The sequence below is a fragment of the Phoenix dactylifera genome, chromosome 16, assembly GCF_051530095.1.
Source record: "Phoenix dactylifera cultivar Ajwa chromosome 16, Ajwa_hap1_PhDact_Kaust_v1.1, whole genome shotgun sequence".
NCBI lineage: Eukaryota > Viridiplantae > Streptophyta > Magnoliopsida > Arecales > Arecaceae > Phoenix > Phoenix dactylifera.
In genome coordinates, this window is record NC_143205.1 from 501,541 (window position 1) to 528,274 (window position 26,734).

The 26,734-nt window shown below is 37.6% G+C and overlaps 1 pseudogene; it reads left to right on the forward strand.

Annotated features, from left to right (window-relative positions):
• Positions 1 to 2,630: 2,630 nt before the first annotated feature.
• LOC108511782 (homoserine kinase-like) lies at positions 2,631 to 21,712 on the forward strand (annotated as a pseudogene).
• Positions 21,713 to 26,734: the final 5,022 nt, after the last annotated feature.

Below are 26,734 nucleotides of genomic sequence, written 5' to 3' on the forward strand. Positions count from 1 at the left end.
CTCCGGTTGAGTCAACTCAAGTTCGGCCGGAGCAGTTTGATGCCCTGGTGCAACAAGTGCAGGCCTTGGCCACCGCTGTCCAAAGCTTGCAACCCAGGGGCATCCCGACGACACCGTTCCCTCCGGCCCCGGTTCAGCCGGTGCCTCCTGCAAGCGGACTCCCCCTTCGAGGTCAGGACTCTCAAGTTCAGGCCTCCCTCTGGAGAGAGCATCCGGTTAGAGGTCCCGGTGGCTGGCCACAACCATCAGAGGCTGAGTCGGTCCCAGGGCAACCTGCGCCGGAGTGGACCGCCGCGGCGATCCCCCAGAATGATGAACTCGACAAGAAGGTCGAGAAGCTGGAGCGCCAGATTCAGGCACTCCACGGAAGGAAGTCGGGACGTGATGGTGACTTCGAGTTCACCACGAAGTCCCCCTTCTCCCAACAGATTGAGGATGAGCCGGTCCCGCCACGATTCAAGATGCCCCAGGTGGAGCCTTACAACGGCAGGACCGACTCCCTTGACCACCTGGAAAGTTATCGGGCCTTAATGGCCCTGCAGGGAGCCTCGGAGGCCATGCTGTGCAAAGCTTTTCCAGCAATGCTCCGAGGACCAGCCCGGCTTTGGTTTACCGGGCTGAAGCCAAGTACCGTTTCCTCCTTCGAGCAGCTCGGCAGGCAGTTTGCCAGCAACTTTGCCGCCAGCCAGCCCCAGCGGCGGACATCGGACTCCCTCCTTGATATAAAACAAAAGGAGGGAGAGTCCCTTAGGGAGTATTTGGACCGATTTACCGCCGCGACATGGAAAGTCTGGGAGCTTGACCAGTCAATTGTCATGTCGGCACTAAAGACTGGAGCCCGGTCTTATAGGTTCCTCTTCTCCATCGAGAAGAATTTTCCTGCGGACCTCACTGAAATGCTGGTTCGGGCGCGGAAGTACGCGAAGGCCGAGGAAGCTCGAGAGCCATCAAAATATCTCCAAAAGGTACAGGACGCCACTTTGGCTTCAAATAATTTCAATATTTTATCTATTTTCAGGTCGGAGAATCCAAAAAACGACCTACGGGTATCTCTATCTCCAACGTCGCCCCACTCCGAATAAGGGCGCACGATCGCCAACGAATGAAGTCCATCTCCCGTATGTCTCCAAGATCGGATTTCCGACCAAGCTCGGATCCCCCAGTTAAAGGATTAACGTCATGCTACATCAACTATCGAGCTCGGCTCGATCTCCATCGACTATTCGAGCTCGGCTCGATCTCCATCGACTAATCGAGCTCGGCTCGATCTCCATCGACTAATCGAGCTCGGCTCGATCTCCATCGACTAATCGAGCTCGGCTCGATCTCCATCAAACATCGAGCTCGGCTCGATCTCCATCAAATACCTCGACCACGGTCGGGATGCCCCAATACTTCGGGATGACGGAGCACCCACGTGGTCTCCCTGAAGATGTTCGTGAGTTCGTGAGTTCAAGATGCGATCTCCATCAAACAATCGAGCTCGGCTCGATCTCCATCAAACATCGAGCTCGGCTCGATCTCCATCAAACAATCGAGCTCGGCTCGATCTCCATCAAATACCTCGACCACGGTCGGGATGCCCCGATACTTCGGGATGACGGAGCACCTACGTGGTCTCCCTGAAGATGATCGTGAGTTCGTGTGTTCGTGAGTTCATGAGTTCGTGAGTTCGAGATGCGATCTCCATCAAACAATCGAGCTCGGCTCGATCTCCATCAATCAATCGAGCTCGGCTCGATCTCCATCAAACAATCGAGCTCGGCTCGATCTCCATCAAACATCGAGCTCGGCTCGATCTCCATCAAACATCGAACATTCGTGATTGGCGACAATCTCTGATGGCAATTGGCTCTATTATGTCGGCGTCCCTAAAGAACGGACTCCGAGAAGAAGAGCGTCCTCAAAATCGCCGAGCAAAGTTCACAGCCTCGGCGTAAGACGCCCATGGTACCAGGTACCCATTCGATTAATGTCTTTACATTATTTCATTTACTTCATTTACTTCATTCCTGATTAATTAATTACCTGAATGAAACCCCGACCAGCGTCGAGGTACCTGGTCGGGCTAATCATTGCTCGGCCTCACCCGTCCCACATGCACTGTTCGACCGCGAGCCATAGCCTAGTTTATACCGGCAGCTCGATGAATCCTCATCCCGAGCTTCGGGACATCCGACTCGGTTGTCGAAAGAAGTCCGACAATCCGCCTCGGCAGCCTAAGGTCCGAGTTTTAAGTCTGAATAAAATTCGAGTTTAGTGACCTTTGGTCCTAGGGCTCGGCCGAATTCTGAGCTAAGCTCGAGAAGGCTTGCCGAGCCCAAGCGTATCCTCTTAGACATAAGCATCGCGATATCGCTGGTCGAAGGTCCGAGCAGCGGAAACTCGGACCTGAGCTCGGACTGGATAAATATGCCGAGCCTAAACGCAGGTCAACTATGTAGCGGACGAAGTTGGGGCTGCAGAGCCCAAGTCCTTGGAACCTAAAGCGGACCCAAGTGAAGAAACTTAGGTCTACCGAAAATCGAAAACACAAACCAATTGCAAGTTACGAAAAAATATTTATTTAAAGGTATTCATTTAAAGGAGCCCGTAGGCTAAGTACAAAGTTTGGGCTCGGCCTTAACAATATGGAGGCCATCCCAATTTACAAAAGTAAAGAGAACGGAAAACTTTTAAGGCTCAGCTCTACTGTCCTCGGCGACTTCAGGAACGGCTGGTTCCTCTGCGATCGAGGTTCCTACCTCAGCCTCGGCGGCCTCGGGAGCAGCCTCGGCAACCTCGGGAGCTGCCTCGGTGGCCTCGGGAGCAGCCTTGGGCGCCTTGGCCGGGCCCTCCTGGGCAGCCCCGTCAGCTGCCAGAGCTTCCGTCTCCGCCTCCGACTCCTCGACCCCCGCTCCTGGTTGAAGCAGGTTAAGGTCGAAGTCTGGAAGAAGTCGCCGCAGTTGGTTGCGGAAGTCCTTGAAGCCTTGAAAGAAAAAGGGACGGACACACACACAGGAACAAACATTCTCCTCTTTTACTCCACTCATATACTAGCCCCCCTCTGACTTAAGCATCGGAGGGCCGGCGCCGGAGATCCCGGCCACCGGTTTTCTTGCAGGATCCTCCAGGAGGACGCCACCAGCCGATGCGCCGCCACCTACTGTTCCAGCAGCGGAGCTCCTCCCCTCTCGGCTCACGGTCGCCCCTGGGTCCAATTTCCAGCAACACCTGCGATCACGTCAAGATGAGAAACCCAAACCGAGTCGATCAAGAAGATATGGTTCTCCTGGCACCGCTTCATACCAATATAACCATCCAAATGAGGGCATACGAATTAGCATAATTATAAATCCTTCTGAGGGCTTGATCTCATTGGACTTTTACATGAATAATTCTGATATGTGGCTGTCATAAGCAAGATAAGTTGAGGTTTCACTATGTAAATCTTTTATCTTAATATTTAACTTGTGATCGTGATAAATGTTTTGGCATCACAGTTGTAGCTTCTTGTTGATGCATGGGAGGAAAAGAGATGAGGTTGTGTTACTATCGGTTGACATCACACAAGGGGCTCATAATGGATGCACATGACTTGGCTCTATTCTTTGGGATATTGCCAAAGGCTTTAGGAGTTTGACACCCCAAGACTAGTTGTGCGCGCGAACTCTATTCAAAACCTCTTGCCCACGAACATGGATACTTGGCAGTGGGCAGCGCCATAGAATGCTATGCAGCCATGGATAACTGCCATCAAAAAATAGACGGCCATCAAATATGGTTCGTATCGTATCATACACAGCACATATTGTTTGATAGCTGTCCATCTCCTCATGACGACCATCTAGAGTTGCACCGCACTCTACAGTGCAGCCTACGTGTGGCGGAGAATCCTGGTTGCTCGGACACACTCAAGGCAACTTCTCTCTTATTATCATGCGACTGTACTTTGATTGGATGGCTAGAAAATATTTTCATGGCCTTGCGAATCTCGAGGAGGAGGCTCTCTCCATAGCACTCCTATGTGCATTCTTTTGTCGACTAGATTTCTAGGTTGCCTATGGAAGGAGTACATGGCCTTTAACCTATGAATTGAAATACTTGGATTCAATAACACTTTTGGAAAGAAAAAATGAGCATTTTTGGAAAGAGCGCCCATTCATTCTTCGCTCCCTTTCCATTCACCTTTGGAGCTCGCTCTCTCTTCTCCCTTTCTGTTGCAATGGCAAAGCTCAAGAGGCTCTTGAGGAGTCGGAACCTAAACCGAATCGACCTATCAATGCCCACTCCCACATTCGTGGCCTAGGCTCCGAGTTCTTCTCCCTCGATGTTGCCCAGTAGATGCAGCCCAAGAGGGGGGGTGAATTGGGGTTTTAAAACTTTTCAACTACTTCTAAACTTTTCAGTTAATTTAGCTAAATTATATGGATGCACAGTGGAATTTAAACTTAGCAACAGACTAATTCTAATCTAATCAAGATTAAGACTTTTAAGCGGCGGATATATAGGCTAAATAAAGGATTTGTCTAAGTATGCCTAAGCATGCAATTCAATGAATCTTTATGCAGATTTATCAAGTGAAACTTTATTAACCAATTTGAATATAATTGCAATTAAGGGATGTGCGAATATGAATTAAATGAGTAATTCAATCAGGCGTTTGTCTAAGTAAATAAGTGAGAAAATTAAACAATGAAAGAAAGCATCGCAAACACAACAAACATACAGTGGTTCGGTGCCAACTGCACCTATGTCCACTCTCCAAGCTTTCTTGGAAATTCCACTATAATTCTAAGACTACAGTCCAGTTGTTTTACAAACTCAAAACCTAACTTGTTGTTTTCACGAGATCACAACGAACTCGGTCGGTTTTCACAGGCTCACCGTAAAACCACCCCGATTATTTTCACGGGCTTACAATCCAACCTAGTTGGTTTTTCCAAAAGCAAACTAACCAAAATCTTTACAACGTTTGTTTTTCGGGCTCACAAACAACCTTAACCCCTTGATTCAATCTCTTGAATGAATCAAATTACAAGATATCAGAATAGGAGTTGAAAACAAATACAAACTTCTCAAACAAGCAGATATAGCAATATAAACAAATAGAGTAAAGAGAAGAAGCCTTCAAACAAGTTTTGTAGATGAAAGAACTCGGCTTCTCCTTTACTTGACCCTCTTCTGATTTCGCACGAGGTAGAGGATCACTGAGGCAGCACACAGTTGGAGAGAAAGCTTTAGGATTCACTTAGATGCTCTTCTTCTCTCTCTTTTGCTTTGAATAACCCTTTTGTGCTTTTGGGAGGTTTCTCTTAAATCTCTTTCAAATTTCTTCCCTATGTGTTCTCTCCCTCTTCTTCTCTCCTTGCTCTCCCCTTGATTTTATAGCTTCAGATGGCGTGGGAACAAAGATTTAGCCGTTAGAGACAAAAATAGAGCCATTGAAATCGAGAAAAAACTAGCCGTTATACCTCCCAGCATGCTCGAGTCGACTCGCGCAGACTTTGAGTCGACTCGGCTGAAGCAGGAGTCAGCTCGTGAATAGGAGTTTGCTCGGCACTGTAGCTGGAGTCGACTCGGCACCGTAGCGAGCCGACTCAGCACTATAGTGCTGAAAACTACTTTCTGTCTTGACTGAGAGTAAGTCGGCTCGGCACTGTAGTGAGTCAACTCGACCACGAGATGAACTCATAGCAGAAGAGCTACTGCTACAGGAATGCTTTGCTTTATTGCATAGATGGAGTTAGCTCGAGCACTCTAACGCTGTGCCATGGCACTCCAAAGTGCCAGAGTCGACTCTAAGCTTTCAAGAGTCGACTCAAAGACTGTTCTTTTAAATTTTTTCTTTAGAATTGTCCCTCCAACTTGAATTCTTTGTGCTTGAAACTTGGGCCAATAAAGTGTGACTTTCTTTCAACTTTTTTTATGAACTTTTGAGGCCTTCTTGCATTCTTCCAACTTGCTATATTCTTTGCAAAACAAATTATCTTTCTTCTTGCAACAAAACCATTAGTAATTATACTTCAAGTTTTTGTGATCATCAAAATCAATCTTTGGGTCAACAATCTCTCTTTTTTGATGATGACAAAACTTGGAGTATATGCAATATAAAATAGATTATATCTTAGAACTAATGCATAACTAAGTTGCATGAAGTAGAAAACATATATATTTAAAACATACTTCATGATAATGCTTTAGATTTAATCAGCTTAACCCAATCAATACATTTCAATCTATGTTGATTTATATTCCATTCAAAACACATAAAACATTATGAGCATATACTCTTACTCAAATATTTCTCCCCCTTTTTGACAACATCAAAAAAAATTGCAAAATAATGAAACATCAAGCATAAAACAATAAATTATACTCAGATATTTCTCTCCCTTTTTGTACTCTAATTTTCAGTCAATGCATATCGAATTATTGCAAGAATATAAATCATATAACTCAAAGCAATAATGTCAGAACAAGATTAATGAGCATAGATCAGAGCCAATTAAAATGATTTTAGAGCAAATTATAATGAGAGCACATCGAATGTGATTTCAAAGATAGTTTTTGAATCAAGTACAAGTAGAACCTTTTCAAATTAATTCAAGGAGTGTCAAGAATGATATTCAAAGAAAGTATAAATGGAAATCTAACCTCTTTTTTTTGAAAGATCTTTAATAACAAGTATGAAAGCTTGTTCATTTAAGATCTTTTATCCAATATATAAAGTATTTAGCAACATGAGAGCAATCTAATTAATTTTTAGAGTATAAGATCAGAACTTATATACTAGAAAAACATAACATCATGTTGGATCATTAATTCTTAATAACTTTAAAGTTCTTTTATGATAATAAAAGTATTGGGGCACAAATACTAAAATATAAATTTATGCATTTATGATATATCTTAGAGCATACATAAAATTCAAAGCTTTGAAAGTTCTTTTATAGCTTTTTTAAAGACTTTCTTTTACGCCGTTAAAGAGAATAGCATCAAAATCAATTAAAATGAATTGGCATAGGATTGAAACTCTAAAGTGCAAACCAATAAGAACTCATTAATAGATTCCAATGTAAATTTTCGATACTAAGACAGATGTAATCCTTCACAACAAATAATTTACTAATTAAGTACAGATGAAAATTCAACTTTCAAAAGATATTCAATGAAGCACAAAGCTTGATACCAAAAATCTGCTTAAATTGATACTAATTTTAAACCAATTAGACATTAAAAACATACTAAAAGTCCTTTGCCAAATTTACATAGAGTAACTTTTAATGATTTAGCTTTTAAGAACATTCATTTCTTCTTTCATTTATGTAAGCCTCTTGAGATCTATTCATGCTTTTCAGATATCGACAACAATGATCATGAATCAAACATAAAATATTACGTTCCAAGCTGATTTTTCACTTTTATTTTTCTCCCCCTTTTTTATTAAATTAGAGGCACTTAAGATCAACCATTTGAATTGCAATTTGTTTCATGATTGATGCACAAGATATATTAACCAAATAGCAAGTCTCAAGGTGTATCATAAAGATTTTTAGATTTAAATTTCAGATGATACATATTGGAGAGTATTAGGATTATTTCTCATTTAGTATTCTTTCTCTCGCCTTTAGTTATAGATTTATGCGATTAAGTTCCATATAATCTCTTCCTCTGAAATTTTCTTTTTTTCTCTTAATTGATCATTCCATTTAAGAATAGAATTTAAAAATAATTTTCAATAAAATATTCAAATTGTCAATCTCATAAATGTGTTTTTTATGAGTCTTAAACTATTGAGAGCATATTTTCAAGTATTAAATCATATTCATTTGAGATAAGAAAAACTCTATACAACTAAACTCAAGGTATAATCTATTATATAACTAAGACAAGCAGTGGCAACACAAAGAGGTTTATCAAAATCAATCTATAAAACATTGAAGATATGCATCAAATGAAAGTGACTTTTGAATAAGATGCATATTGCAAAGAGATTGAATATCTAAAGCTCCCCCTCAAAACATGCATTCTTTTTTAATCATTTTTTTTGTTGAATTTCAGATTTTAATGATAAGTGTGAATAAAACTAAAATTCTATGATATCAAGAATATAGAGTGATCTAAAATTTTTCAAAATTTATAGCACTCTTTTTAATTTTTCAAGAACAAGTCATGCTTCCTCTTAATTTTTGAGAATATGCACTGAAATATTAATCAGAAAATAACTCTTTTGAAGCTCAAATTTCTTTCAAAAGTTATTATATTTTCTTTCCTTTAAAAATTATTTGAGTGAGTTGAAATGTTTCTAGCTTTAAGATCATTCACTCTTCTTTAAAAAAAATAGCTTTTTCTTTTAATGATAAAGGCCATTAATTATGCAGGAGAGAAAACATATAGATGATCATTGAAGTGTATATTTATATAACTCAATTTCTTAATCATAGTTTCACAGCAATTAATGTATACATGAAATACAATGAATCTTTTTAATATCAAAATAAAATCATATATTTAGAAATATTTGTTTGCAATTAAGATAATTGAAAGACACATCATTTAGACTAATTTTAGTATACTTTAAAGATAAGAAATGATACGTTTCAGATGTATATCGGAGCAATCAACCAAGGCATCAAAATTAATTTTATTTTTCTTAAGTTATAATTTTCATCTAGGAATCATATTGAGTTATTCTCCTAAATGATACAATCATTGAAGCATATAACTAAAGTTACAAAGATGCAACGATATAAACATTTTTAAATTAAGTTTAAGTTTTTATACAAAATCAGATTCTAAATTTCATAAAAAAATTTCAAGAAAGCTTTCAAAGTTATAATTTGATATATGTATCATTTACATTGTAGCTCATCTTAAATCACTAAGATTGAAAACACATATTTCAATAATATTAGAGCACATTCAGAATCTTTGTAATTAACATAAATTTTGGTACAGATTGGAGCAATTTAACATGTATTAGGACATTATGTACCAAAGTTTAGGCAAGATGGAAGATAAATCAAAATGAATTCATTTTGCCTAAATTACAAATTCAGTCTATTCTTTTCTTTTATTTTTAAGAAGATATTCATTAAAATCAGAAAAGTACAAGGAGAGTCAATGAATTCAGAAAATACATATCATTGAGGAGTACGTTTTGCAAGTGAAAACCATTTTTATTAAGTTTTGGAACATAAGTTACTTCGAAGACAAAGGTGAAGTAAAAACTTTTGTGTAGAGTTAAAATACATTTCAAATTATAATTGCCACATGTTATATGCAAAACATAATATGCATTAAGTCATAACATAATGTATTAAAGCATTAAGAATAATCATGTCAAGGATCAAAATTAATTTTTTTCATATAAACTCTCCTCATTTAAATATGTAATTTTAGTATTAATTGATCCAACTATGATCCTTTCAGTTTGAGTGTGATCTTTTATGAAATAATGTCTTATTTTCATGTAATTAAATATGGAGAGCAGAATTGGATTCTTCATTAAATTTTTGACATTAGAATCATTACATCTTATGAGAATCTTGTTTGATGTCAAAAATCTTAAGTATTTCATTAATTCATAATCTTAGATTTTATTTTCTTAACAGATTTTTATGAGTCTTTTGATATCAATTAAATGTGACTCATTAGAATCAATTTGATATCTTTGCATATAAGCACGAAATAAGCATACAATTTGGCCTATAAGATGTATACACTACAAAAAAATTGGGCATTTTCGATGCTTTTTTTGGCCATTACCGACGCTTAAAAGCATCGGTAAAAACATTCCCGATGCTTCAGAAAGCGTCGGCAAAGCGTCGCTTATACAACGGTGAAAAAAATCTTTCCTGATGCTTTAAAAAGGGTCGGAATTTAGCAATGCTTTACCGACGCTAAAAAGCGTCGGTAATTTTGCGACGCTTTTGGGAAGCGTCACCAGGGATGCATAACATAGCGATGCATGAAATCTTCGCTAAATGTGCAAATAAAAGTAGCGACGCTTTAAAGCATCGTTAAGTCCTGCTTTAAAGCATCGCTAATTGATATTTCTTCACGATTTTAACGATGCTTCAAAGCGTCGTTAGGATAAATTTTTTTTTGTATTTTTTTAAAAAATTATAAAATTCTATTTACAAAATCAATCGCATACACAATAAACGTAATATACACATGTCACAATCAAACATATTTATCCAAATATTCATATTGTCAAATTATATTCATACTGTCAATTTACATTTACAATGTCTACTGTCAATTTACATTTATAATGTCAATTTATGTTTACAATGTACTTTGAAAAGCATAAAAAAATTACAAATAAAACTCCAAAATAAAAGCTTTAGGGGTCGATGGCATCATCATCTCTACGTGCAGTTGAAGTATCAGAAACTTGTAAAAAAAACTTAAGAAGTTAAGAATATGACAATTATTAGGCCCATTAAAAAAAATATAATACTTATGTAAAATGTTCAAGTAGATGTAAGTTACCTGAGGAGGGATAAACTGATGCAACAAAAATGTAACCCGATCAATCTGAGCCCTCAAAGATTGTATCTCTGTCTGATGGCTCTGCTTCAACTCTTGTATCTCTGCCTTCAGATCATTAACCTCTGCAGTGCTACTACTCTGTCTAGCATCTTGAGTATATCTACCCACTGCAGACAATTGTGTGGGGGTAACTCCAACGCCATAACCCCTTACTCGACCATAACACTCTGAGCCCATCAATTCGGTAAACACCGGAGCTTCAACACATCTGGTGTTGCCGATTGAAGATGACTCTCCGATACGCTATGAAATAAGAGATGTAGCTCTATCCTATATCTCTCAAAAACAATCAAATTAATTTTTGAAAAATTAAAATACATGAAAAATCATTGCACAAATTATTAATGAATACATACAACTATATCTCTTGACTTTTTCCAGATAAAGCTGTCATCTCGGTGGGTGTGAGTCATCTTATAGAACTCCACCTCACCAGGTTTTCTCCCATGGTCTTCCATCTACAACAAAAAGTATATTGGAAGTGCTATATATCATGGTACATGCTATATGATACAAGAGTTTCAAAGAAACTTATGAATTCAGCTCTGAGCCTCGCATAACTCTTCGAGCCTGAAGTGTGAGGAACTATCTAAGATGCTCGTGCGGCTCGACCAATGTCAGAATATGTCTACCACGAAAAAATAAACATTGTAATATATTAAATGTATTAAACATTATATAAGGTATTGAGAGAGTATACACAATATGTTCTCTCTCGGAAAACCAATAGTGAACAAGCTCCCTCCACTGATGAGGGTGTACATCAGAAGGACAAACACAAGCAACCTCCTCCTCTGTCATACCCTCGTGCTTCCAGTCGGCCTTCAACTTCGACTTATATTCTTTCCATTTGCGGTTGAGGGACTTTAACACCCAATCATGGCTCTCTGGAGGGAGCATAAACTTTTTCTACACCAAAGTAAAGAATGTTATAACAATATTAAATCGAAAAATTAAGATTGTAATAGTAAGCAAATTGACATACAGTATGTATCAAATTAACAATATTAAATTCAATTCTTTACCTGTACAACTTTAAGAAGCTCAACTTTATAAGAAGGAAGCATATCATTCCACTTATGATAGTTGAGCGGACACAACTGACCCCTACGCGCAACCGATCCTAAGAAACTTGATAAAAGGTTTCCAGCCCTCTTGATGGGCTGCCCTAGTTCGTTGCATCTGATGACTATCTTTTCATCCTCACGAAGCTGCCACACATCCCGTGCTCGAGAAGAACCCCGTGTCGTCCTCACTCTCCCCTGTTCATCTATAAAAAATAATAAAATATCCATTAAAACATTGGAGGCAAATTAATTAAAATAATTAGATTGTAACAGAACTGAACTTTAAATCAAATTACCTTGGATCTACATGTCATCCATAACCTCCTGGCCTGGATCGTGCTGAGATTAGAACTCACGCTGAGACTCGGACTCGTGCTGCTGGGGCTGCTGGGATCGCATGGACTGAGCAGAAGAAGATCCCACCTAAGACTGCTAGAACTCCACATCTCTGAATCATTTTCCTCGATGCATTTTATTACCTACCATGCATGAAAATGAATCAATATCAGCTAAATATTAATTGAATACTAAATGAATTAGTAATAAAAAATACATCAGTCAATGTATACATCGTAAATTTTTTTTACCATTACAAAACTATACTCTCTTATTATCCATCATTCGGCACAATATTAAAAGGCATACACTGAGTATAAGTCTCAATATCCTCCTCTTCAAATCCTTTTTCATATCATACAAGTTTCTAGGTTTAGTCTTAATGACAGCAGACCAATCTTTATCTTTTGAGTCTTGTACAAAAAACACTTGTCAAGCTTGAGATGAAAAAAATAAATGAGTCATCTTTCAATAGCACACCGGTATGTATCAACTTTGAAAAATTTACAAGTGTGAAACAATTTATGTCTTGTCTCAAACCTCTAGATGAGTTTATATCCACCCAATCACATCGAAATAGTAATACATTAAAGTTTCCATAATAATCCAGCTCATAAATATCCTTTAGGGCACCGTAATAAGTTTTTCCGTCTGCCTCAACCATAACCCCACTGTTTTGGATTTTTCTAAATTTCTCACGTTCTTTAGTATGAAATTTAAAACTATTATTAATAAACCTATCATATCTATTGACAATATCGTTCGGACCTCGAGCAATGACTATTAATTCATCGGAACAATTTTTCTCTATCATCGTGGGTACCTAAAATTTTATAGAAGCAATGATTAATTATTCAATGATTAATTAATTATTCAAATTCCATACGAGGGAATCATGCATTAAGCTTTGAGTCATTAATTGATATTACAGATCATTTTCCATGATCCCATATTTTTCAATCTAAACCTATGATGCTTTACTCATTTGAATTGTTTCTTAGACTAAAATGCATTAACAAGATTGTTTTTTGCATTATCATCAACCCCATAAAGGAATAAACATATGCTTGGAATTGCTTCGCAGACTAAAATATCACTGTAAGATCATTTCCAGCATTATAGTCAACCAGTAAAAGGAATAAACATATGCTCGCTTACTGAATATTGTTTGCTAGCTTAGATAACCCAGAGAACCTCTAAGAGGGATAGGCCTTTAATAACGCATGTGAATACCTTGGGAATCAATCACTTCCTTTTATACCAACAACTTGTTTTCATTCCCCAAACACTCTTCACACTTCCTTCTGCACAAACAGCTTGTTTTCACTCACCAAACACTCATCACATAGCACTGTCTACTTTTCCAAACAAACATATATATAGGGGATCCATGGGCTCTTTTGTTGACCACTGTATGATTGGACTTGAATTGATAAGAGATACCTGATTTTTTTTCATAAATGGGTCCAGCTTCTATCATAAGGTACCAAGACAAATATAAAACATAATATCATGATTCAACAAAATTGACACAAACGTGTGGGGTGAAACATTCTTGCAGAAGATACCTGCAAAATGAAAGCCATTTTATTTGTTCACTAGATGAATCATGCCACCTTTAGTAACAGTCTATCTAAACCATAATTGAACAAGTATGTACCAATTTATGATGTAGAACCATAGAACAATATCCTAAAAAGAATTGTAATCTCAGGAGATTCTTGTTTTGACACTAATTGAACTCAAAGGGGCAGCAGCATAAAACAACATGCAGACCAGGTACCCTAAAGTGCCAAGGTCACTAAGGTCAATCTACCAGTAAGTGCAACAAGCATGAAGAGGCAAATTTGCCTATACCAATGAGTCCGATATGATGGTTCACTAAGCTTCAACATTTAAAGTACCCAATATACATTTTAAAGTTATCCAAATATGAATTCTGCTTTGAAATGATCAATACGAACTGCCCCTTCAAAAAAAAGGACATAGAACTAACAAAAGTAGTGACGAGGGGTTAATTCCAGGTCACATCTGAAATTTTCAACTACATGACAAAGTTCATGGTTTAATTCTTAGGTCAGATAAGATGTTTGACTGAATTAAAGTCTGGAAAGTATATATAAGATTAATATAAGATTAATATACATGACTAAGTTATGCAAAGAAAGAGAAGAAAAAGAAGGCATGTAAGAAAAAATACAAAAGGAGGAAACATTAAGAGAAGGATCAGATCGTGAGAATGAGAAGAAAAGAGATTTTATGCACCTCGGCGGAGAATGCAAAGTTAGGATTTCTCTGGATTAGGAATAGAAACAGGTAATTTTTTTCAAATGGCTTTTTTTTTTGGATCTGGACACCATCTATTAGATGGAAGATTTTGGCGAGTGTTTTTCCTCCCTTTGGCCGCCTCATTTCATACTCTTAAGTGTTGATTAAACTTCACTATGGAAGCTGATTGCAAGCTCAAGTAAAAAGAAGAAAAGAAGAAAATCCATAACACCTAGATCACAAGCTCGAATAAAAACAACATTATTTTTATCATCTCCAGCAAGACAGACTACCACCCTACATGCCATCCATGCTAAGAAACAATGTCACAGCTGCCATTGTAGCGATTACAATCCTATGATCGAAGCAAGAGAAGAAGATCCCAAACCTGGCTTTGTCCTTGTCCTTGCTGGCTCCAAACTTCAAACGCCGTGTGAGTGCTCTACGGCGGAGGGGGAGGAAGTCGTCCACGGAGAGCAGGCCAACGGAGAGGGGGAGGAGGGGAAGGGGATGCGGCGGAGGAACGCGATTTGGGGTCGCTCGTCGGAGGAGATTGGCTGAGATTAGTGAAAAGGGTTGAGGAGGGGGGGGGTCAGTCGCCGTGAGTTAGGTTTTAGGGCTATGGGCTGTGGAGGGAGGGGGTCGATTGGGTTTTGTGGTGGGGAAGAGTGAAGTCCGACGACGCTTATAAGCATCGTCGTATTTTTTTCCTACGCCGATGCTTATAAGCGTCGGTGATAAATATTCCGACGCTTATAAGCGTTGGTAATAGGCCGCCGACGCCGACGCTATACAAAGCGTCGGCGGAACCTTTTTTTACCGACGCTTTTTACAAGCGTCGGTGGTTATTGTCGCAAGAAAAAAAATTGCCGACGCTTTTATGTAGCGTCGGCAATATAGAGTCGCCAAAATTCTTTCTTGTTGTAGTGATAATATAATAATACAGCTTCAAACAATAGAATTTACTTTGCTCATCATTTTCAAACCCTACAAAATGATGTCATAGACATACCTTTCTTCATGCCAAACTTCTATAAGAATATTTTTGTGAACTTACTTTGACCAATGAAAATCCATTTTCTTGTTTGTCTTAGTTTGGAATTCGAGAGAAAAGTTAGTTCATGCATTCTACTCATTTCGAACTCATACTGCATGAGCTTAGTAAAAACTTCACATAAAGTTTTATTAGTAGCACCACAAATAATGTTATCAATATATACTTGAGCAATTACGATATCAGAATTTTCTTTTTGGTACATAGTTTTATCAATATTACTTTCTATCAAAAAGTTACTTAAACTTTCATATCATGCTCTTGGTGCTTGTTTTAAATTAAATAGTAGTTTATCATGTTTGTAATAAATATTTTTCAAATATAAGTGGTTATTTTTACATAAAAATTCTTCAATGATATAACCATATAGAAGTGCATTCTATCTATTCATCTAACAAAATATAAGGCTCATAAAGCAGTCAAATGAAAATGGTGATCTTTGGCTTCTAATCATGTAAAGATTTCATCAAAATCTATGGAATCTTTTAGTAATCACCAATTTTTTATTAAGTATATTTCTAAAGAACTTTATTTTGTTCCAATTATAGGCAAGTTTTTAGATTTTTCAACAAGACTTCAAAATTTTATCCCTTTCAAAAGATTGCTCATACAAGTCTCACAAATATGCCAAGTATACTTTGCTTGTTTTGCTTAAGATTTGAGTATTTATTTTTACTTAGCTTTTACTTCTCCTAAACAGTGTTCATTTTCTTTTCTTTATCTCTCTCTTTTTGTTATTTTCAAGTGATTTACATAAAAGAGCAGAATAAAGAAGTATACTAATATGCTGCATATCATATAAATGTACATCATGCAAGCAAACAACATTTTCATTATGCTCAAAGATCACAAGTTACTTTGAATCAAAATTTGAAGCATAAACTTGTATATTTTATGGTTATGCATCACATAGGCAAAGGTATTTTTCAATTTAGGCAAACCATGACACAGTCTCCAAAAGCATAAGTTAATCAATACATACGTAGGCATGATATCAAGAAATTAGTAATCAAAGATTTTAATAATGCCACAATAGGATTTAAGTTATTGACTTTGCTCAGCTAATTTGCAAGAAAGGTATCTAAAATTACCGATTCATTCTGCATTCTTCAAGTCAAATACCTACTAGATTTCTTATGTATAAACTTTTAGCTGAAGAAGGTCCTCTCTCTTGTTTGCATGTGAATGTTTATTGTACCTTACGTGGAGGTATCCTTTAAGTTGAAATCTCTCATTTCTTGCTCATAGATGCTGCATTATTAGCAAAATCTTTCTCTTTCTTGAAGGAAAATCATTAGTTTCTTCAAGATACAAAACATTCATGCAACATATTACTTAACTAGATGACTCAACATAAGATATGACAATAATTGAATATTGAGTCATTCTATCCAAGAGATTGCCTAAATATAAGCAAGCACAAATCACTTGAACTAAAGAGATAGTTTCATTAAGCAAGATAGTTCAAAGATAAGCATGGGAGGCAATAGGAAGATTCATCAAGGTCAAATCAATTTCTTATTTTCAGAATCAATTTAGCTTAGATTCTATTTGCTTAAGATAATTAATTGAGTATACAAGTTAAGTTCTAATTGAATTATCTTAAACAGTTGTCTCTATCAAAATTCTGATTATGATTTAGCTTTCAACACATATAATCATGTTTCAGGGAGATAAGCAATCTTCTTTTAGAGCAAATAAAATTTTTATTTTTGACTTATGAGAGATAGTTCACAAGAATTAATATTCAAGCTTTAAAAGATTTTTATGGTCAGACAAAACATGATGAGTTAAAATTAATCAGCGAAATTTGAAATAATTTTAGAGACAGATATTAATCATGGATGCAATGATTATACTCAATGAAACACTTTAAAGATCAGATTTATTATTCTTGGATTTTAGAATAGTCTTGAAAATTACTTGTAAGGGAGAAAAACAATTTGTTATTGTAAAATTTTTAAGTGAGTTTCTCATTATGATCGTAACACATTAATCATTTATGATTGAACCAATCTGAGATGATTATGATTTAACATATGTTGTACACATGAGTCTTATGGGGCAAACCATAATACATTTTAGATAATTACTTAAGGAATGAATGATACAATGTTATCATGATAAATTGCATTCATATTTCAACAAAAGATGAAATAAAATTTTATAAGGATTATGCTCAATAAAGTTTTAGCATGAAGGCATGAAATCAGCATCAAACATTTATACTCGAGAGAGAATTTAGATTTTGAAAAACTCAAGGAAGAAAGTTATGCATATTCATTCACTGTTTTCTTATCATCATGCAAGCACTAGAAGATTTTATGCTAAGATTGTTGAGATAAAATTTATCATACATATAAGGCATTTAGTAAATATTCAATAGCATAACTGAATTTACAAAGTTAAGCATATCAAGATATGAAATTACATTCACAAATGATGAAATAAAATTCATTTTTAAGTCATGTGTCATGGCACCTAGTTAAGAGTTTCACATGAGTTTCAAGGGCTGCTTTGACACATTTACAAGATAATTTTAGTTATTTATTTTAGGTACCCATGCTTGCTTGGATCTTTGGAGGTTAGGACATATGGTTCCTTTTGAAATCTAAATCTGTTTAATTGTAATAACTTTACCACTTGATTTAGTTATGTTAGAACGATAGGTAAAGTTGTTATGCCCATTCTTTTCATGTTTGAAATAAGTTATCCTATTTGATGGTTTGTTTGGTGAATTGATAACCTTTTTCTCTAGGGATTTATTGTTAAACAAGGAAGTCAAGCCAAGTCTTGATTTATTAAAAATAGTATGTTGGCTTTCAAACATCATTTTAATCTTTCTAAACTTACAATAAATTTGTTAATAAGATATTTCAATTGGTTAACTTCTTCGCTAAAGTTTTGGTTTTCTTTAATTAAGTTATAATTTTTCTGAATCAATTTTTTTGAATTTAACCTTAAGCTTTCATTTTTAGAATTTAATTTGTCTTGTATTTCAACAATAGAATTTCTTTCTTCTGAAATTTTTATGTTTAGCTTTTTAAGATTCTTGTTCTTCATAGACAATTTTTTATATTCACTATACAAATCATAAAAAGCATTTAATAGTTCATCATAAGAGTATTCTTCATGAAATTCATTTCGTGTAAAATTAGATTTAGATTCTACTTTATCTTCTTGTGCCATAAAACACAAGTTAGTTACCTCTTGTAGTTTATTATTGCTCCTAGCTTTCAATTTCTTGCTTGACTCTCTCTTGGTCAAGGCTTTCTTGCTTTTAATTTTTTTCTTTCTTTCTTCTTGCTTCCTCTTCTTCTTTGTCTTTAAGAAGCTTTTGAATTTTTTGGTGTTTGAGGATGGATCCTTATTTTCAGAACCGAATTCTTCATTTGTTGCTCTTTCTTCTTGATTAGGAGATTCAAAAGTTTTTCCTGCAGTCTCACTGTTAGTATGTAATTGAAGCACATGTGAGCTAATCTGGGATTTATCATAAATATTTTCTAAAGTATCCCATATCTCTTTAGTAGATAAGCATGCAGAAATTTTATTAAATACAGTTTCATTCATAGCACAATATTGTATGTTCATAGCATTAGCATTCAATTATACTAAGTCTTTTTCATTAACAGCTTGAAAGAGTGTGTGAGGGTCATTTATTATAATATTCTATAACTCATAGTTTTGTGATTGAACAAAGATTTTCATTCTAGCTTTCCATTGAATATAGTTAGTTCCATCAAACAGTGAAGGTCTGTTTGTGGAAAGTCCCTCAGCAAATAATATGTTATGCGAGGCTGTCATAATCTTTGGCTCTAGTCAGTTAAGACTATAAATAATGGAAGAGCATCTGCTCTGATACCACTTGTTGCCCAGTAAATGCAGCCCAAGAGGGGGGGTGAATTGGGAATTTAAAATTTTTCAACTACTTCTAAACTTTCAGTTAATTAAGCTAAGTTATATGGATGCACACTGGAATTTAAACTTAGCAACAGATTAATTCTAATCTAATCAAGATTAAGACTTTTAAGCAACGGATATATAGGCTCAATAAAGGATTTGTCTAAGTATGCCAAAGCATGCAATTCAATAAATCTTTATGCAAATTTTTCAAGTGAAAATTTGTTAACCAATTTAAATATATTTGCAACTAAAGGATGTGCGAATATGAATTAAATGAGCAATTCAATCAGGCGTTTGTCTAAGTAAATAAGTGAGAAAATTAAATAATGAAAGAAAAGTATCGCAAACACAACAAATATATAATGGTTCGGTGCCCACTGCACCTACGTCCACTCTCCAAGCTCTCTTTAGAAATTCTACTATAATCCTAAGACTACAGTCCGGTTGTTTTACAAGTTCACAACCTAACTTGTTGTTTTCACGAGATCACAACAAACTCGATCGGTTTTCACAGGCTCACCGACTAGAACCACCCCGATTGTTTTCACAGGCTCACAATCCAACCCAGTTGGTTTTTCCAAAGGCTCACCAACCAAAACCTTTACAACGTTTGTTTTTCGGGCTCACAAACAACCTTAACCCCTTGATTCAATTTTTTGAATGAATCAAGTTACAAGATATCAGAATAGGAGTTGAAAACAAATGCAAACTTCTCAAACAAGCAAATATAGCAGTATAAACAAATAGAGTAAAGAGAAGAAGCCTTCAAACAAGTTTTGCAGATGAAAGAACTCGGCTTCTCCTTTACTTGACCCTCTTCTAATTTCGTACGAGGTAGAGGATTACTGAGGCAGCACATAGTTGGAGAGGAAGCTTTAGAATTCACTCAGATGCTCTTCTTCTCTCTCTTTTGCTTTGAATGGCCCTTTTGTGCTTTTGGAAGGTTTCTCTTAAAATCTCTTTCAAATCTCTTCCCTATGTGTTCTTTCCCTCTTCTTCTTCTCTCCTGGCTCTTCCCTTGATTTTATAGTTTTGGATGGCGTGGGAACAAAGATCTAGATGCTAGAGACAAAAATAGAGCTGTTGGAGTCGAAAAAAAACTAGCTGTTATGCCTCCCAGTGTGCTCGAGTCGACTTACGCAGACCTTTGAGTCGACTCGGCTGAAACAGGAGTCAGCTCGTGAATAGGAGTCTGCTCGGCACTGTAGCTAGAGTCGACTCGGCACTGTAGCGAGTCGACTCGACATTGTAGCGCTGAAAACTGCTTTCTGTCCTGACTGAGAGTGAATCGGCTCGGCACTGTAGTGAGTCGACTCGGCACTGTAGCTGAAGTCGGCTTGAGCACTGTAGCGCTGTGACATGGCACTCCAAAGTGCCAGAGTCGACTCTAAGCTTTCAGAAGTCGACTCGAGGACTGTTCTTTTGAATTTTTTCTTTAGAATTGTTCATCCAAATTGAATTCTTTGTGCTTGAAACTTGGGCCAATGAAGTGTGGCTTTCTTCCAACTTTTCTTGAGAACTTTTGAGGCCTTCTTGCATTCTTCCAACTTGCTATATTCCTTGCAAAACAAATTATCTTTCTTTTTGTAACGCAACCATTAGTAATTATACTTCAAGATTTTGTGATCATCAAAATCAATCTTTGGGTCAACACTCGAGATGTCTAAAAACTGAGGTCTTTATCCAAGCCTCTGTCATCTTCATCACTGCCAAGCTTAACCGCAACCCTTTTGGAGCTACCCCGACATTGCAACCATTTGCACCTTGAGCATCCGCTTCATCGGCCTCTCCCTCCACCTCAAGGGCAGCCTCCCCCTTGGTAGCGACCTCGACTCTAGCATAATCATCGCTATGACGGCCTTTTCAGTGGCTGCCTCTCCCTCGATGACCTCATCCTCATCGGGCTCAAGTTCGAGAAAAAAAGTTCAGCAGGTACCATGTTGACAATGTCACCTCCATCGATCATAGGCAGCCTTGTTATCATCCGAAGCTATGATCCACTTAAACTCCTCCGGTCGGTGTTCACAACTAGCCAAGATCTTTGCTTTGTGCTTATAGGTGTGGAATTTGAGGCGTTGGCAAAGAAGATGAGGGCCATGCTACCATCAGAAGTCAAGATGAAGGACGATGTGGGCAATTCCAGCCAGGCGGCAATTGCTGGTCGTTGCAATGATGCGGGGGATGTCCAAGTATTGGGCATGGCGATGTCATCCGATGTGATTGTGGAGCCAAGGTGGGTGTTGCTGATATCGAGAATGGTCACCGTGAAGAAAGCAATTATTGAGGCCGGTGCATTCGAGTATAAAATAAGTGGAGCTGGGTCAATGTAGTGGCAGTAATTGATGGCAAGAAGAAGAAGAAGGAGCATCAATCTTGGGTAGAGGGAGAAGAGCACAGTTCCAGTTTAGCACCTTATCCCTCACCTCCTCCTCCCCCATGCAATTCCTTCTTTTTTTTTCTTTTTATTTTTGTTTTGGTACAGCAGCAGCTTATACAACTCGTGTTAGGGTATAGCCAATCGAGTTCAAAAAAAATGATTTAAACAAGGAGAGGTCACTACATCACACGTCCATAGAACCGCTCCGGAGTGTCGAGCAACAAACAAGGTGACATCACACGTTCGCCTCTCGAAACATATGGACAGCCTGGAAGGAATCCAAATCACTCACCAGTTCGCGGATGTCACACAGCAACGGATGCAATTCCTTTTCACCATCCACCATAGTGAGCTTAGCATCGCCTTCAACTCTTTCCATCGAACCTTGACAATCAACCTCTCCATCGCTACATCCTCCTACACCCTCTCCATCCGCTCCACCACCAACCTCATCTGAACTTCTTGAACATCAACAGCAGCCACAATTGCCACCTCATCATCCTCACCATCATCCATACTGGAATCCTAAATCCAACGTTGCCGCCGCTACTAAGAAACACCAAATCATCTCAAGAAACCCAGATTTACACCCAAATGAGCCTAAAAATCTCCAAAAAATATGCATTTCCACAACAAAATTGATAGAGAAATAGTTACAGATCACTCATTGGAAGAGGTTTTTGGGAGAAGATCTGAGAGAAGGATCGGTGAAGATGAAAAAATAATAAATAATAAAATATTTTTCTTTGAAAAGAAATTAAAATATATAGAAGCTGGTAACTTGTTGGTGACCTATTACCAATAAAATATCTTACATATTCTAACCCATTGGATGGTCAAGAAGTCTCTTAACTTTTTACAAAATAATATAAAAGAGTACCGTAGCAATTCCTCTATTAGAACTAGGATCCCGCTAACCATCGCCCCCGGGGCGATAGTTAAGGAATATTAATTAGACTCTAATTACCTTCACTATATTTTTTGTTGACCCCCTAATGGATTTTGATGAATACAAAACACTAGAGTATAATTCCATTTATCTTAACAATTTAATTGAGAAATTCATGTGTTTTATTAAGAATATTGTTAAGAAATGTCTAGGCAAGTTCCCATAATTTTTATGAATTTATTGAAGAATTTTTTGAGATGAAAGAAAAAGTTCAGGGACAGCCGAGACGTCTCCTGATAGTCTCAGAGACGTCTCTGGCACAAACAGGAAGAACTGGCACGTCTGGAGACGTCCCCGGCACCTGCCGAGTCGTCCCCGCGATAGCGGAGTCGACTCTCTCAGTAGCGGAGTCGACTCTCTCAGTGGCGGCAAAAAGGCAGTTTTCAAGAGACATGCGCGAGACGTCCCCACCATACGCGGAGTCGTCCCTGCAAGTAAAAAGCAGATCTCCGGAGTCGTCCCCTAGATAGCGGAGACGACTCTCTCAGGGTTTTTCAGAGAATGATTTTTTCGGTGATAAGGCAGCGGAGACGTCCCCTGAAAGAGCGGAGTCGACTCTCTCAGGAAATTTCAGAAGACATGTTTTTCTGAGATAAAGAAGCGGAGTCGTCCCCGAGAGAGCGGAGTCGACTCTCTCAGGGAATTCCAGAAGACATATTTTTCTGAGATAAAGAAGCGGAGTCGTCCTCGAGGGAGCGGAGTCGTCCCCATTCAAAAAGTGCAAACAAGCCGAGACATCCCCGTAAAGTGCAGAGACGACCCTCTCAGCAAATCAGAAAGGCAAGGATTCAAACGGTACAATTCCAGAGTCGTCCCCGTAAAGAGCCGAGTCGTCCCCAGACAACGTAAAAAGTAAAATCTTGTAGCCGAGACGTCTCTCGTTGAAGCGGAGACGTCCCCGGAATGCCTGGGACGCGACTGACAACTTTTCAGGTTTGGTTTGAATTTCAAATCTCCTTCACTTTATCTCTAACGGCTATATTTGCTTTTTGGGCTATAAAAGGGACCTCTTAAGTGCTTCTAAACAACTCTTCACCAACCCAAAGCAAAATCATTCAAGAGAGAAGAAAGAAAAAGAGGTTCAAGGGAGTTAGTGCATTCAAGTGAAGAAATCAAGTGCTTTCAAGCTTCCCAAGTGATTTCAAGCTCAACTACTCTCTTCCGCTCGTGCATTCAAAGCTCACACTCAAACCTACGCGATCCATATCGGAAGAATCACCATTTCCCATGCTTCCAACGGCAAAAGGATTCTTCCGGGTTCTATTGTTTATCATTGTCATATTTGCTTATTTAGAGCTTTTCAATTGTTTGTAAAACTCTTTTAACATTGTGCTTGTTCCAGTCAAGGGACTTGGAACAAGGGAAAGGCGTCCCAAGCCTAGGTTAAATTGGGGGTTTTAGGGTTTGTTGTGAGCCCGGTGTAAAACAACGAATTGGGTAGTGAACTCGCAAAACTACCGTACTGTAATCGTGGATTACAGTGGAAATTCCCAAAGGTGCTTTGGGGAGTGGATGTAGGAGCAGTGGAGGCTCCGAACCACTATAAAAGCCTGTGTTTGCGATTGGTTGTCTTCATTGCTTTATTCTTGCTTTAGCTCTTATATTTGTGTGTTTTACTTTTAGATAGTCAAAAAGTTTTTAAAACACCCAATTCACCCCCCTCTTGGGTGACCATCTCTGGGCAACAAGTGGTATCAGAGCGGGTGCTCTGTGTATTTCTTGAAAGACCTAACCGTCTTAGCCAAAGATCTAGATGGCAACATCCTTTAACAATGTTCCTGCCGAGGGGCAAGCAACCAATAGACCTCCACTCTTCAATGGGACAAATTATACCTATTGGAAGACTAGAATGAGAATCTTCATTCAAGCACAAGACTATGCCTCGTGGAGGGTTATAGTCAAGGGACCACAAGAACCATCACACATGGTTAATGGCATTCGAGTTCCCAAACCTGAAGAGGATTGGGATGAGAATGATGATAGGATGGCTCAACTCAATTCTAGAGCCATGAACTCATTATTTTGTTCTTTAGATACAAATGAGTTTAATAGAGTCTCCACATGTAGTTCCGCTAAGGAAATATGGGATAGGCTTGAAGTTACCTACGATGGTACAAATCAAGTCAAGGAGTCCAAAGTGAACATTCTAGTTCACAAATATGAGTTGTTTAAGATGGAACCCAATGAAACCATCACATGCATGTTTACACGCTTTACCGATATAATTAATGGTCTAAAAAGTTTGGATAAATCTTATACTAACCCGGAACTTGTGAGTAAAATTCTCAGGTCTTTGCCAAAAGCATGGGAAGCAAAGGTCACGGCGATCGTAGAAGCCAAAGACCTCAACACCTTGGGGCTAGAACAACTTTTGGGCTCATTAATGACGCATGAGCTCACGATGAAGCAACATGAAGATGATTTGCCAAAGAAGAAGACAATTGCACTCAAGGCTACTTTGAGTGTGTGTGAAGAAGAAAGTAGTGAGAGTGAGGAAGAAAGTGAGGACGAGGACTTGGGTTTGATAGTTAGGAAGTTTAAAAAATTCATGAGGAAAAAGAAACCCTTCCCTAGGAAAAAGTTTGGAGGGAGAAATGATTGGAAAAAGGAAAAAAAAAAAGAAAGAGACCCAATCATATGCTATGATTGCAAGAGACCGGGACACATTCGTTCTGAATGCCCTCAACAAAAGAAGTACTTTGGAAAGAAGAAGAAGAAGGCATTGAAGGCAACATGGGATGATAGTGACACATCATCCTCCGAGGAAGAGAAGGAAGAGACCGCCAATTTATGCTTCATGGCGTTCGAAGACGACGAGGTATGTCAAAACCCAACTATAAATTTTACTTTAGAAGAATTGTATGAAGCTTTTCAAGAACTTATGGGTGATTGTAGTATGTTAGGAGCAAAGAATAAAGAATTAAAAGTCTCTAATCAAAAACTGAAGGAAGATATTGAGAACCTATTAATTGAAAAAGAGAGCATTAAAAATATTAACACTATTGACCTAGAAATCAAAAATTCAAAACTTAGCATTGAAAATGAAAAGGCAAAAACACTAATTAAGGAATTAAATCTAAAAATAAAATCCCTACTCAATAATAATACCTCACTTGCACAAAATGTTGAATCTCTTAAACAGGATAAGGAAGAACTAGTTAAAGAAAATTTGAATCTTAAGAACGAGGTACATAAGTACAAACCAATTGTTGAAAAATTTACACAAAGTTCTGAAAAACTAAATCTTATTCTTTCAAATCAAAGAGTTGTTTTCAATAAAGCCGGATTAGGATATAAAACTAACAAACAACAAAAGTATCTAAAGAATTTCTTCATAAAAGCACAAGATGTAAAAACTGAAAAACCTACATGCTTTCATTGTGGAAAGAATGGACATAAAGCCTACTCTTGTATTCAAAGAAAGATCCAAACTAACAAGAGTACATTTGTGAAAGCCAAAAACATAACTAAAGTATGGGTGCCTAAGGGAACCAACCACACTAACCACGAAGGACCCAAGAAAACTTGGGTACCTAAGAGCTTCACATGATCATTTTGCAGGTATGCCTTGCAGCCGGAAATAAAAAGAGAATGTGGTATCTTGATAGCGGTTGCTCAAGGCATATGACCGGTGACAAGAGTCTCTTCGTCACCTTGGAATCAAAAGAAGGAGGAGTAGTCACATTTGGAGACAATGCTAAAGGCCGAATCATTGGTGTTGGTAAAATCTCCATATCACCCTCCTCATTTATTGATAATGTATTGTTAGTTAATGGACTAAAACATAATTTATTAAGTATAAGTCAATTTTGTGACAAGGGATTTAAAGTATCATTTGAATCATCACTATGCATAATTAGTAGTCCAATTGATAATGAGATCATACTCACAGGACATAGGCATGGAAAAGTTTACATGGTAGATCTTGATGATCTCACCATGAAGGATGGTCAATGACTTGTAGCCATGAATCCCAAAGTCAATGAGACTAGTTGGTTATGGCATCGTAGGTTAGGGCATGCTAGCATGGATTTAATCTCTAAATTAATTACAAAGGATCTAGTCAAAGGACTACCAAAAATAGACTTTGAAAAGAATAAAATTTATGCTGCATGTCAATTAGGGAAACAAACAAGAAGTTCTTTCAAGTCTAAGAACATAGTCTCAACATCAAAACCCTTAGAACTAATTCACATGGATTTGTTTGGACCCACTAGAACTGCTAGTCTAGGGGGTAA